This window comes from Corvus brachyrhynchos, unplaced genomic scaffold (genome assembly GCF_000691975.1).
Source record: "Corvus brachyrhynchos isolate BGI_N302 unplaced genomic scaffold, ASM69197v1 scaffold202, whole genome shotgun sequence".
In the NCBI taxonomy this organism is placed as follows: domain Eukaryota; kingdom Metazoa; phylum Chordata; class Aves; order Passeriformes; family Corvidae; genus Corvus; species Corvus brachyrhynchos.
Genome location: NW_008238132.1, coordinates 7424397 through 7439706, shown reverse-complemented (window position 1 = coordinate 7439706; position 15310 = coordinate 7424397). Strand labels below are relative to the sequence as shown.

The following is a 15310-nucleotide window of genomic DNA, read 5'->3' as shown; positions in this document are numbered from 1 at the left end:
GCTGACTCCCTGAAGCCAGCTCTGCACCCACCCTTTCAGTGGATGGACACAGAGGGGCATTCAGCTTGGAAGATGGTAAAGAGCTTTTAGTTCAGTGACCCTGTCTACGCAAAAGGCTGTTGCAGCAAAACTCTCTTGTAAGAAAACTTGTTCCAAACCAAAGTCCATGTAGCAATGAGAAAACTTCATGAAGACCAGGTCCTGAACACATGCTTAGGTCAATGCATGCAAGCAAATCTTTCGATGTCAGAGGACTTGCTCCCAGGAGTTACTCTCCTCATGTGCACAGGCCATTGGGCACAAGGCATTTGTCTTGCAGCAGAACAATGAGTTCACAACCCCACAACAGGAGCAATTCTGGTTTGTATACATTATCTTTTATTTTTGAAGCAATATATCAGCTTTTTCAGTGTCTCCTTGAAAAAGGAGATTCCTGTTTGACAGAGCACAGCAACAAAAGGGAACATAGAGATTTTTATGGCTTTTGTCATCTTTTAATATTATTTTATGAACTGTGGTTATAGCAGTTTCAAACCATACCCATTGCTTGCTGCTTTATTTCTACTTATCAGATGCAAAGCCAAAACTAAAAGAAAAGCTAACATGTTTGACATGCTTCATCCTGTGCAAGAGAACAGCCTATAACAGTTTGGAAGAAAACACTGAATTAAAAAAATAAGGAAAGAAAGAAAAGGAAAGGAAAGCTCTTGTTTTTATAGAATTATTATTTGAAAGCCGTGGTATATGACTCTGAAGCTGAGTGGTGTAGCTGTACATTGCACAGACTAGTGTATGCTTCTGACGTGCTAAACACTGATATCTCCTTATAATGATGTGTTAATGTAAAGGGAGTGATTTTGCAAAATTTTATGCCTTATTAAGGAAATGATTCAAGCCCAGGAAATGTGCGGGTTAAGTACTTGCTTTCATAAACATGGGTTATGGTGGAAAAAAGATTTTAGATATTATGTGGAAAAATGCAGTAAAAAGCGCTGAATTAGCCCATTCCATTACACTGAATTGTTCAGCAATTATGGTCATCCTCCAGCCTAGAAAATTAAAGTATATGATGAAAACCCAATCTAAAGATATCCACTGCTGTGCTACTGAAGACACAGATCTCATGCTTTAGAGTCACTTTAGGCTTCAATGACCAACCAAAGTTATCTGAGGAATAAATTTAAACTAGCTATAGTCCCAGCCTGGGAGTGCCCTCTGCTCTTTCCTTTCACTTCTCACACCACTCATACAAATAGGAATTGCAGCAGATTTTCAGGGGCTCAGATGTGTTCTTCGTAAGCAGAAGGTCTTGTACAAAATGCTCAGTTGCAAAGCAAGAGCAGTCCTCTTCATTCCAGAAGGCAGGATCAGGCCACCAGGCAGTGTGATGGGGATGGCCCATCTTGCTGCAGAAGGAAGAATGGAAGAAATAATTTCCAAATATTCATTTGAACTTGAAAGCCACTTTGTATTTCACCTCTTTCGCTAGGCCATCGTGTTCCGTCCCCACAGCCGTGTCGGTGCTGGGGCCATATAAGTCACGGAAAGCTCTTCATGCACATGCTTGAGCAGCGTCTGCAAGCCCCTTCCAGGCTGAATCTCTACCTGACACTGATCTTCTCAGTGCGTTTATGATCTAGTGTTTACTAGAGGCATTCACACCTAGTGCATATTAACTTAGCAGATCTTTCAGCTCCAAAAGCCGCTCACTGACCCTTCTTTCTTGCTTTCTCTCGGCTGCCTCTCCCCAAAGTTTAGAAGGAGTAACTTCAGCCAGATTCTTTTTTCCTAAATTTAAAAATAATAATGTGTCTCTTTGCTATAAAATGTCTGTCTCCTCCACTCCCAGCCTCCTGGGGTTGCCGTGGGCATGGTCTGTAAATTAAGTGGAGGCACTCAGCCCTCAGCTCAGCTCTAGTCAAACATTAGCTACAATGTTTACCCTTGTGTAATCTTCAGTTTTGCATTAATTTAATACTGCTCAGCACTTTTTAACACACTCAGCAAATCCGTGGCACGTAGTGTTTTGTGTCTGTATCTCCCCCACCAAACCAGGTTTTGATTTTTAACCAAACTCATCAAAGTAAACTCCTCGCAATACTCTCCCTCTACTTTGATCTTTACATAATAAAAAAAGATATGTTGCTTTCTGTGGTAATTCAGCTGTACTCTGAGGGGTTTTCCCCCCTTAACTTCAAAGACAGCAAATAGGAAATTGTTTTCATTTTTCTTTCACATTTCACAAACAACAAGTTCTAGTTAGTTTTGAGCAGCAGAAGGTAGTAAGCATCTCCCAATTAATAATTCCCAGGTAATATCATGGCATCTTGGAAGCATGGATGTCAAGAAATTCAGTTCATAACACAAGCAAATAAAATTCTCTTGGAAGGTCTGGCTAAAGGACAATCAGAAACAGAATGGGCACACATCATTGTTTTTAATCAGTCTTCTCTCTTTGAACCTTCTTCTGAGCAAAATAAAACAAACTCAAATCTTGGAGTGCATAGTTAGAAAGCCACTCACCTCCTGGCTTCAAAACTGCAAAATCCCACTGCACTGGAAAAATCAGCAGCTGATGCCACACAACCTGGAGATCTCATCCCAGTCTTGTTACAGGTAATCCCATAGCGAAGAGGGAAGGGATTTTGTTAAAGCAAAGACTGAAGTAAAGTCAACATTAGACCTGGGGCTTTTTGGCTGATCCAGTAAATAAAAATCCAGCATTTCATACCCACCAAGGACACTTGTGTGACTCCCACCACACAGCAGTGTGGGCAATCAGGCTCTTGCATCAGCATTTGAATTGCACAATCTTTTCTGGACTGGTGAGGTACATCAGTACATGCAGCATCCCACCTACACCTATATTAGTAACTCTGCAAGGATCAATAGCTGTGTGTTGAAAAGATTTCTAGCTCTTTGTGCTTTCATCATGTGGGGGCTCAGGCAGGGCCTGGAGAAGAGCAGGAGGAGCTGGAGGCAGTGGGGACCATTTTCACCCACATCACAATGCCCTGGTGAGAAGCTCTGGCAGCAGAAAGGGCACTTAGGCTGTGGTTAGAGGCACAAAGTCCAAGAAAAAGAGCTGCTTGAGCTCCATCACTTCCCCTTGCAGCTGATTTTTCATCAAATCTCCCTAGCTGTGCTGCTCCCACCCCAAGGACTTGACATGTCTGAGCGTGGCCCTCAGGGAGGGGGGAGTTGCACTCAGTCTCCGGCATGCTAAATTTAGCACAAATAGCAAAAATCCCAGAGCAAACAAGGGAAAACACAGAGCTTGCTGTTCCTGGTACATGAGACAATTCCCTTCAGCTTATTGACACACATCACTTCCTTTCTTCTCCCGTTTAGGGAAGTGTACAATTATGCGTGCAGCCGGGAGCTGGGAGCACCAAGCCAGTTCTGCTGGACGGTACCTGCCGGCTGAACACTCCCCAGGGACCCCCTTGATCTGCTCACGCCTGTCTGAGGCCCTGCTCAAGTCAAACAGATTAAGGAAAAGTCAGTGAGAATTTAGGCACGCCTGGCTCCAACAAGCCATTTGCACCAATTCACAAAGGGAAAACTTTGGAAGTGTTTCCAAAAATACAGGCCAGTCGTGTGAGTTAAGCCTGCAAGGGAGCCTAACGTGCAGATTTTCCCCATAATCAGGGTTTACCTCAACTCTGTTTACTCTGTAAACTCTGGTTTCTCAACAGAAACAGCTCATCACGCTACACCCTGGCTTGACAGACATGCAGAAGGCTTTTGTAGAGACCTAGAAGTAGAACAACCCAGCTGTTTCTTTAATGAAAACCGTTGTTAGCAAACTATCTCATCATTTATCCCAAGAATTTTGGGGGGAAAAAGAAAGATATTAATAATAATTACATGCAATGGGAAGCTGCCAGATTGATGGCACTGAAAAGGAAGGGAGTATCTCAAGCCATGGACAATTTCCTGTGTGAACAGTAGCAGCATAGCTGTCCCCACAGTCTCTGGTGAGGGAGCAGAGGAAGAAACCCAGGCTTTATCCTGGAAACAAATGAATTATTCAGAACAAGACATTTGCCAGTGCGCTTTCGCTCTTCTATTTTTTTACTTTTGATTTGAGGAGTGAATTTTTGCAGGTCACTTATGATTTTAGAGATTTATTTCTCAGAATTGTTGAATAACTCTTGGCCCACACCACATCCACAAGCTGTTCACACTGAGGTTGCACATGCTGAACAGAGTGAGGGAGGTTAGTTCTGGGTGCAGGTTGGGGCTGGAGGCCACCAAAAGCAGGGGAAAGAACTGGACCACTTCCACCCCAGCGCTCAGACCAAAGTTAAGAGTGATGCTACGTGTCCCTCAGCTGATGAGAGAAGGCAAGAGCTCAGTGTCTGCGCAATGCAAGCAGAGTTTGTGGTTCCTTTGCGCATCAATACGTGTCAGTCCATTCATGCAGTGACATCACATTGGCTGTGCTGCATCCCCACAGCTCCCAATGGAGGTACAGAATGTACATGCAGATGTAGCCACCAGGCTCATTATTTTTCTGTCCCTATCACTTTTGTAATCAAGTGTCAGGACTGAATACCTGTATTCATTTCTTCAGCATTCACTTGGCTACTGAGGTGAGTTTCCACTGAAGAGGGGCATGAATAGCATCAGCACAAATTCAGTTCTCAAAAAAAATCCTTCAAATATTTATAAGAAAATAAATGCACACTATTTTGTCTTGTTTATTGTTCTACAGAATTGACCCACCAAAAGAGTCTGGAGGAGAGACAGTGATTTTCCGGCAGCAGGATGGCTAATAAATCAAGGGCAACACAACCTGGATCAAATTCAAACCACTATAGGCTCTTCCCTGTATTACTGCCAAACCCTGAGCCACCCAGTCCTTCTCTGTCTCACCCCCCAAATATATGTTTAGATTCCAAACACAAAGCTTAATTGTTTATTAAGGAAGTGGTTAGGATGGGGAAATAATGCCACTGTGGAGGAAAGAGCAGGAGAGTTTTACAAGATGCAGTAGAATTTATCATCATCTCCTCCAGATCAACTCCCTCACTCCTTTGTTCTTTCTTTGCTTTTGCTTTAATTCTTATTGAAATAGAAGTCACTTCTCTGGCTGTGGACAGGATGCTATGCAAAACCCACACAGGATGACTGCATTGTATTGATATAATGAAGAAAGATCAGCTTTCCTTGTATTCGTAGCCCTGTGAGACCTCTGATTAAATGTGGCCTTGTTTAACCCCTGTTTTATTCTCCCAGTGCAGCTGGTGTAATTACAAACCAAACATATTTTGCACCCTGTTGTAATGAATTGATATATCTCCTGTTAAACAGAATAAAGTCATGCATGGAAAGTGAAGTGAATTTTTTCCTCTGAGGGTGTAAGACCGTGAGCTGGTACCTAACTACCTATTCCATGTAATGATACCCATGAAAACAACACAAAAGTCTGTAGTCACATATTTTGGTTGTTCATATCTTAGTAGCATATTTATGTGACCAAAGCAATCTCTCCATCATGTCCTGTGGAGCTGTACCTTGGACAGGCTCACACTAATAAATTACTGAGGGTAGAATCAGAAAATTCTCAATAATGGAGCAAGGCACAAAAAACCCTGGCTTGTTCCTAAATCTGCAGTGCTCACATCATGTATATCTTTATTCAGTGATGCAGGATGACTCACAAAATGTTAGCTCAAGATATATTTTAAACTCCTGAGCTAGCACTGTCCTGAGAAGAAAATTCTAATTTTGCTTCCTGTGGGCACACTTTTGAGAGCAGATTACAAATCTGAGTAGTGAAAATTGCTCTCTCTTTTTTTCCACACAGGCAGTTTTGGAAGATCAGGACTTTTCACTGTAAAAACAGCAAATTGCCCACACAAACAATTTACATGCACACCCAAAACCACACACCCCAAATCCCATGCTCCTGTTCTCCACCCTTGCAGTGTGTTGCTCTCTTTTCTTCTCTCGTTGGTCAAAGCTGGGCTTTGTGAGATTGTCCCTAGCTTTGCTACAACAAATCTCGATTTTTCTACTAAGGCAGAAAACATTCACTCTCTAAAACCAGCAGAGCCTTTTCCATTTCTGCCTGGATGCAGTCAGGATCACACATGCATTCTGGGTGTTTCGACTGGAAATCTGCACTGAGGCCATTTTGAATGTCTAGCTTTGAATGTCAGGCATGAAACAAGTCTGGGGAAATCTGGTCCCGTTGTGGGACACAAGGCAGCACTAAACAAATTAGAGCTTCCAAAGGGAGTAGCACAGCTGCCTTCCCATGCTGGCCCATCCAGGCTGTCTAGCAGGCTCTGCCTCTGCCAGTGCAACTGCTCTTCTCCTGGGAATCCCTTCCCTCCTTTTAGATCCAGCTCAAGGTGATCACCTCGATCCCACCTTCAATCCCAGGTCCTCATCTCCTGTTTACTTGGCACATCTTGTTTGTGTCTTTTGGAGCATATCAAGTACTTTTCTCAAAAAATTAATCCACGTATGATTTTGGGAATTGCTGGCTTCAAGGACTGCTCCCTATGGAGAGCACACAGGCAAGAGGACATCTGCTGTAGTTTCCTACAGTACTGCTGTGCTACCTTCCAGTAGTCTTTCAGAATCAGTACCACAGAAGAGTTGAGGTTGGAAAGTACTTTGAGAGATCATCTGCTCTGTACTGCTGTGGTCTCTTGACCATCTCTGTGGTCCTTCACTGGACTCTCTCCACTATGTTCCTGTCTCTCTTTTACTGAGGACCCCAGAACTGGACACAGTTCACTTCATAAGAAAGCCATACTTTCAGTGAAAAGCAGCAACAAAAGACAAATGTCAGACAATTAATTCAGTTCGCATCTATTGGCTGGATGAATATGGCTGACATGCACAAAACAAATGTCTCCTTGGAGGGAGTGAAAGTACATCTTCTCTTTTAACCAACATTACATCAAAGGTAATGGTAAAATGGGTTTGCTTTCTGACAAGAGAATGTTACCAGGTCATGGACTTCATTTCCAGAGATCTGTATATTCCTCAGCATTTGTCTGTAGTTTTCAAAATTTGTCAGAAGCAGTGGATTTGACAGATTCCAGGGGAGGTCAGTCTCCAGCAGGCAAATGCATTTGCGCATTTGAACTTGTTATCTGCCTTTTTGGCATCCCTTATGCACGAAGATTTACTCTCTGGTCACTCCACATTAATGAAAATGGGACCATAAGTCTGCCTAGGAGCCAGTGTAATAAACACTCCCCATGTCTGAGGTTAGCTGTCTGTACTGCTTGACTGATAGAATGGACCCTGTGAGATTTTTCAGGTCAGTCAGGCCCCAGACAAGTTTCAGGGACCTTGAAGAGGCCACGACAGACACACAGCATGAAAAATTTAGGCATGGCATTTGTCCCATGCCAACTAGCACTTTCTCACTCAATTTCCAGGCATGTTTCAAGGGCTAACATGAGGAAGGGGCTGTTCAGGTGGGAAATTTGGACAGGTGCCTCTTCTGGGCAGATGGAAGAGTCCAGTATGTAAGTGGGCCACTCTACAGTGGTAAATGGTCTAAAGGACGTTTCATTTACCAAAATAGACACACAGCAAGATGAGCCAGAGCAGGGTTTTCAGTAGTTCCCATCCCTAGGGATTTTAGTCCACATTGCAAAACCCCTGTGAGAGGCAACACGTCTCTGACTCCCCAGAAGACCTGTGGCACCAGCAAGGAAGAATGCATCTGCCCCAGGGACAGGCAGAGAAGGCACAGCATGCAGTACACCAGAGCCACCAAGTGCTGCTTCTCCATTACCACAGGCATGAATGCAATAGTTCACCTCCAGCCCACCCCATTCCTCTTTAACATAACACATTTGTAATGGAGGGTGGATATTACAGGAGTCTTAGCCATGCTATGTCAGCCTAGATCGACCCTGTCAGCAGCCCTGGGCACATTCCCAGGCAGGAGGAAAAACACCAACAGCTTTTTAGAAAGATGTTTCGGCCTAACTTGGGCCCCAGATCACCTTCTGAGATCTTTCTCCACTGAGTCCTGAGGAGTCTCAGATGGCTACCACCATATCTCAAGTATGGTATAAACCTTAGAGATAAATCTAAGGCAACATTTCTGAGTGATATCAACTAGGAAAGGGTTCTCCTCTCCTGCAAATCCAGACCATGCACTCCCCACAACTTTCAGACCAGTTGTACAAACAGTGCATGGCATCCTTTCCACCTTACATCCTACAAAGGGTCTGAGCAGAACAAACAACCCCCTCTGAAATCTGGCTCTAGCAGGGGGTTAGATGACCACGTCTCACCTTTTGTGTTGGAAACTCAACACGTGCTTGTTGGGAGACATCTGGGCAATGCCTGATCTGGCTGCTTCTTGAAGCGGGGGTTTCAAAATCTGCCCACACTGGCCCTCTTCTGCTTCCATTTAGTAGCACAAAGGTTTTTAAATCCATCATCTTTTTTCAGTAATTAGTGCATAATGGTATTCAAGCAGTATATCATAATTAGCTTCTCCCTTGACACCCTTCTTTGCCATATGCAGATTCAGAACATCTTTAAATTCTTCCAAAAGGCATTAATCTTTAAAGTCAGGCATTTTGGCTTCTTTTTATCCCCTATCCCCACCCCAACAGAAACTGTCTTCTCATGAGTCAGTTAGGCAAACCTACAGAGTGTTGCCTGAATGTAAACCTGAAATCCAGTAGCATTTCAAAACAGACCTGCCACTGTAGTTGGTGCAAATGTTTTCCCCTATTTGAGCCAGTTTCTGTAGTACATGATGTTATGAGCCCAGGTGGTACTCTCTGCACAGCTTACGCCTGAGTAACTTAGTCTGATCTCTGCTCGTGGGTGACTTTTTTTTCTTCTTAAATGTGTTTGTTTGGGAGATGGAAAGAATGCTCTGGGTTTTGAAGAGGCTTTATGGTTTATTCGAACCAAACTACAGATGTTTTGTGCGGCCGTCACACCCATCAGTACTGGAGTCTGGTGTTGCCCTGGGAAGAGGAGGGTTAGTTTGCCTCAGTCCAGCCACTAGGCATAAGGGAAGAAAGAAGAAGGGAAACAGTGATTCCAGGGGACTGTTCCTATTTACGCTGTACATTAAAAGATAAGCTTTCCCAAAACACACCATTCTCCTGCTGCTGAGCTTGGGGCGGTTTGGGGGGGGTCAGATTAAACAGGGTTGGACCCTGGCTCTGCCTCTCTTCGCTGGATGTTCATTATGTGCATAGTGTTCCTTGCTCTTGAAATTTATTTCAAGGTCAGAGAAACTTACCTTCTGTGTATATTGGGTTGAGGCATGTTTTGTTAGGAAAATTTATAAAATGGCTTGTTTTAACAGTTGTTACTGTAGATTGATTGGGTAATATTTACTCGTGCTATAATTATCTTATTTCATAGCAGTGAATGTAAGGAGGCAGCTAGGCATGCTGAAACCAGAATAACAGAAATCAGGAGATTTGCAGCAGGAGGCAAGGTGTTGTACTGTATATACTGTTGTGCCTTGTTATTTATATCAAGCTAAACTTGTTTTTCCAGCTATTTGTGCAAATGACCAGCTACCCAATAAATTACATCATTTCCAGCACTGAATGGCACCATGACATGTTAACTAGGAATTTAAGCACCAGAAAATAATCTTGACTGACTTGAAAGTGCAGCTATAAAAGCCCAATGAAAGCTAATTTTCTGAGGTAGGATGGGGAGGTCGATAGGTAGGAAACAGGCAGGAGGAGGAAAGAAGAGAGCAGGGTCAGGAGAGAGACAAAGAGAAAGTCTCATTCTCAACCAAATTCACATACACAAGTTTTAAAACTCTAAGTCTGTAAGTATATTCCCTGTAAATATTCATTTCTAGGTTGATCAGTCTCTCCTTCCTTGGCTGAGCCAGCTCTGAGCCCTTCTCATGTTTTCAGGTGTAGACAAACATCTGACTGGAGGTGAACTGCAAAGAGCTGGTGCAAAACTAAATATGTGTAACTATATGTGGCAAATGCCGCCAAATAGAACTGTAAAAGCAGAGATGCATTCCCCACTTTTGTTTTAAACCTTTTGTATACAGGAGCAGGCCAGTGTGGAAAAAAACAAGAATTCAAGAATTATCTTTCTTTGGGTTTTTTTTCAGCTAGGCAGTTACAAACTACTTATACTTTTCATGCAAGCAAACAACCTCACAAAGATACCATGGTCTGAGACAGCAAGACAAGGAATGACTGACACTTGCCACCAGCAGGCACTTGGGCAAGGCTGACCATGTCACCAGGCACATTGGCTCCCCAGGACATCCAGCCCAGGTGGGGCTGGGTCCTGCTGGGCCTTCCTGCAGCCCACTTGCCCTGGGTTGCTTCATCTAGGGCTCACCCTGACATGCACTGGGGCAGTGAGAAGGATCCCTGAGCCCTGCAGGACAAGAGGGAGCCTCTTCTGCTGTGGTGGCATCCCTGTAGGTGGTCCTAAGGCAACAGCCTGGGAACAAATTGATGAGAAGGATCTGTGGGCGAAGGAAAACTCTATCCTCTCATCCCACAGCAGTCCCAGGACCATTTCCCAAAGCCTGTCACCAGGGTTTGCTCCCCAAACTAAGGCTCACTTCAAACCAAAGCTGGTGTAAGTTTTGGTTAATTTTAGCCTAGGAAGTGAGAATCCCAAAGTTGTGCTGCCTGCTTTCCTGCCTGTCTTTGAGCCTCCCCTTCCTCTCAGTACACACACCCTAATAAATTTCAATTCCAGTTTCAACTAACATGAAGTGAGGGATATAGAAGAGAGACTTGAATTTGTGATCCCAGTAAGAGAAGGGAGCTCCAAACTCAGCTGTTATCCTTGGCAGTGACTGCCCTGGCAGCCAGCACAGCCTTTCTGGCTGGCAACTGAGCACACAGACAGGCTACAAATGTGAGATCAGCTCTCTGCTGGATAGGAGCTGGGGTAAGCCAGGGCTATCATGACAGGGTCAAGGCATTTGTAGTCAAAGGATGTGAGTTTGTATGAGACAAACCACTACTGACTGAAAAACCCAGGGAGTATAAAATGGCACAAAAGGAATTATTCATGGTAGTTCAGTCTCCTTTTTACTTTTTTGCATAATCACTTACAAGAACAGGTATTGGCAGTGCAATACCTCTGGGGATCCCTGGACACCTGTCATGGCTGGAAACAGGGTCTGCACCTCCTTCACAGATTGTACAAATGAGCACCTTGCCTTTGGTCTTCCCCAGTTTCTCATCCAGGCATGTAAGAAAAGAGCAACTGGATCTTCACACCATGCTGAAATACAGGATGTCTGGGAGAGTCTGAAGGCTCTGAGGATCCAAGCTCAGAGCAGCTGGTGTCCCAAAAACAACAGTATCTCTGCACCTCTCATTGTCTTTCCTCTGAAATCCACAGGTTCACATGCCATAACATCCTGGTGTGAGTAGATTTACAAGTTTCCTCTGTCCTTCTGTCTCTCAGACAGCAGGGTGCTCAGAGAAACCAGTGCCACACACGCTTTCATGTCAGCCCTGCCACTTACCACACATGCTGCCACCTCTGCAGGCAAGGACGGTGACCACGCTGCACCAGGTCCTGCTTTCGGCTCCTTTTCTCCAGGGTCAGTAGGTCTCCCCCAGTGTAAGTGAGAGCACAAAAGCTGGCCCTTTGTCAGTGGATTTTGGGGCTCTTTAATGGGATTAAGCCAGCTCCACCCAGTGCTGGTTGCTACAAAGGGTTTTTCTCCTGTCTCAATGACGTGTTACATCTTAACGTGTGTGGTCATATCTGCAGTCGATTTGTGCAGCTCTTTGTTCTTTGCACATGTTTTTATTGCCTGGGGGGCATGCAGCAACCAGCCAGCAAGCTTTTGTGGTGCCTAGTTCATTCGACTGTTTACTCAGTTAATGCATTGCAGCCAAAATAAGAATCTGCAATATCAATTCATTGAAAGTAAAGCTGAACGACAATTGCAGAGCACTTTCAGATTGGCTGGACAGAAAGGATGCAACACTGCCAGCAGTATAGCTGAGGTACCTCTCATTTGACTTTGGCAACCTATTTGCTTGCCAGCTGTATGTTTAGCACCCTCCTTGGTAAAAACACATGAGAAGCAGCACCTTCAAAGGGCAGTTCATCCCCTCTCTCTTAGACATCTACTGAGGCTGAGATAAATCATCATGCAGAGGTTCCTCTGTCACTCTCCTTTCCCATCCAGGATGGAGGGAGCTTCACACAAGTGATTTTTCATTGGCCAGTGCCAGAGTTAGGGCATCATCCCAGGTATCATATTGCACAGGACTGTTCAGAACTCAGAAACCTCGGAGTTCTTCTCAGATAAGCCCCCAGACCACTGTTGGAGGGTACACATATTTGATCAATAATGACCTGAGGTGCATGTGGACACTGTGTTAGAAGTAGTGTGGAAGTGAAGTGCTCTCTTGCCTGCTAGCCATGGGTATATGCTGTTCCCTGGTCACAGACCATTTATCATAAGACCACGAATCAGCATGACCTGACAAAGGTACTGGCCACCCAGCAGGGCATCAAGTGTCTCCCAACACTGGCACACAGCATTATTCTAGTCCAAGGAGCTTTCACCAACATTTCCTGGTAAATAGTACACAACAACCCAATTTGAGTTAGTGCATCCAAATTTGGGAGAATATTCAGGGAGGCGTCAGCAAGAAAAAAGGAATCTGGAGCATTTGGAACACTTTATATTGGAGGAATAATTGAAGTTTTCAAAACATTAGTAGAAATATATTTTTAATAGAAATTTATTTTTTTTTAAATCTTCCTAATATAATCAGTCATAAAATTCAGGAGGAATATTTAAATCTTACCACTGTTTTGAAGAGAACTAAAAATTCCTCTGCCTGACAAAAACAATTCATTTTTGTGCTAGCAGTGGGAAAAGTTCATTCCTCTATTTTAGTTTTTAGTTTTGAACTCCTTTGTGTTCTGACCACTCTTTCTTCTGTTTTCCTCTTCTTTTTAATTTCTCTCCAATTTTTCAAATTAAAAAAATTGGAAGATATTAATTTAAAAAGTTGTGGGTTTCATTTTCTTCTTTCCTACCTTTTTTAATCATATTTTCCTTTTCTCCAGGACTGAAAGAAAAAAATATTGTCAAAGGATCATGAAATACTATCTGTAATTCAAAATATCAGACATTATTTTGGGGGGTTTTATAGCAGATAACAATGCTTTGCCTGTGCCTGCCCCATTCGGGGAGAGCTACAAGGTGAGCTCCAGGTTTCAGTGGTGTCCTATCTGAAGAGAGGCCTTCTCAGCAGTCCAGAACAGAGGGTACTGGTTGTGTGAAAGCAGCTCAGCACCTCAGTGCGACCCAAAAGCCAGTGGGTGACTGAGCAGGGAGTGTTGGGGACAACCTGGTGTGGGGCAGTGCTGCCTCTGCATCCTCTCTGTTGGGAGTGCCCAGGTTTGGTTGGCTTGGCCATGCCCTGCTGCTGGGGCTGGAGCCCAAGAGCTGGTGTTTCCACCCAAAACTCTGACACGTGTGCTCTCCTGTAGTGGCAGCCACTCCAAAAAGCACCCTCAGACCATACAGGTTAAGACATAATAATCAAACTGGAAACTCTCTGGTGCTCCTTTTCTACACACTCAGTCCTCGATACCAGATTAGATACTAGATTCAATTCCAAAGCCTCTGAGAAAACATAATGACTCCTCCCAGTGCTCCCTCCCCTCAGCAAACCTATGGCTTGAAAACCTATAAATGTGCTATTTCAGCTGTTTTAAGCAGCTTATCATGGTTTTCTGAAAGTCTGGACTCAAGACTCTGGATCCCCTTCATAATAACATTTAATGCTACCATTATGTAATTGAATCCATTTTGTCTGTGTGGTGGGAATATTATTAAACTGTAATTCATTTCACCATCTGATGCACTTGGACTTTTAGGTCCAAGTCTAGAATGACACAAGCTTTGGAAAAAGAGGGGAAAGGAAAGGGAAAAGGAAAGGGAAAGGGAAATCTAACTATCCAGCACCTTCCATTACCAGACTGAATTTTTTCCATGAAGAAGAACTATCAGTTCTTTTATCACCCCTGTTCTTATATTTCTTATTTTTTACCATGTGTGCACAAAGCATATAGGGGTCCTATTCATTTTTCAGAGCTTCATCCTTTCCTGATATGGGGAGATTCTTCATTATCCTGATTTGCTGAGTCTTAACTTTTTTGCCAGAGAATTTTTGGAAATGCAATCATGTCAGGGATGGTACTTTTTTACATCTGTTGCCCCCTCCGTATTAAGTGCTTGGCTTGTGGCCAGCCATCTTACAAGTAGCCATATTATTATTGAAACCACATGCTCATTAGTGAGGCTGGCACTGGCTCAACAACCACTGTCCGAGGCTAATATTATATTCCATTATATCCCAGACAACAGGACAGTGTAGCGTACAGTTTGTTCTGGAGAACAAACAGCCTCAGTAAAAACAATCCGAATCTTAAACTGTCAGAAATGCAATCCATTTTCTGCCTCTTTGTATGTGGGCTCTGGTAGTTCAGGGAGAGATGTGTTTTGAAAGAAAATACTGTACCACTAACTTCTCTTCTTGATTTTTAATTTCAAGGTTGCAGGGAAAGCAGGAGTTCCTGGGCCCTTCTCTATTGGATTTAATCACTTTATCCCTTGGGAGGCAAGCAAGCGTATTTCACTTAATACACAGGAATGACTCATGATCATTGCTTTGAATTAGAAATGTCCTCTGGGATTTCTGGGAATGGTGTTTTCTTGATTGTGGGAGGGGAAAGAGAGTAAGAGGGAGAAACACAGACAGAATCAGACTGGTTCAGACCAACTTTTCCAAGAAATGCATTTCAAAGTGAGTAAGATACCACTTTTTGTCATACATCCAAGTCATTTGCCTTCCCCAACATAATTACTAGCACTTCTCTATAGATACCATTTTCTCAGAGTAAACCAAGGATTTATGTGAACTACATGTTGCACTGAACCCCTTGCTTGTTTATCCAAGATAACCATATAAAACAACACTCAATAACATCAGAAACCTCACAGGCTGGAAAATGGACTGGGATGTTTTCAGTGTTTCTTTTCCTGCTGGAAATAGCTGCAGATGAAGGTCAGTTCCTGTTTCTCGTGCTGAAGCAGGTATTACACCAATGGCTGTGTGCTTAAAGTCTCAGGTGCAATATAATATTTCTCAAAGACTTCTGGACTGACTTAAGTTCAGTGATTTCTCACAGCGGTAACCTTATTCCATTAAACTGCTTTCATGTTGGTAACCGGGACTTGCAGAAATACACACGGTTGAGTCCAACAGTTTTTAGGGTCCATACAGAAAACCAAGACCATCCCACCCCCACCCCCACC

General features: G+C 43.6%; 1 long non-coding RNA gene across 2 annotated transcripts; it reads right to left on the bottom strand.

Moving 5' to 3' along the window:
- Nucleotides 1–355: 355 nt before the first annotated feature.
- Nucleotides 356–2841, bottom strand: LOC108446611. 2 transcript variants are annotated; one of them, XR_001861873.1, is made up of 3 exons: nucleotides 2736–2841; nucleotides 2524–2660; nucleotides 356–1406 (listed from the first exon to the last, which is right to left on the bottom strand). It is a non-coding gene; the product is annotated as an uncharacterized LOC108446611 (long non-coding RNA). The 2 variants fall into 2 exon arrangements; XR_001861872.1 differs by lacking the exon at nucleotides 2736–2841 and having other exon boundaries at nucleotides 2524–2729.
- Nucleotides 2842–15310: the final 12469 nt, after the last annotated feature.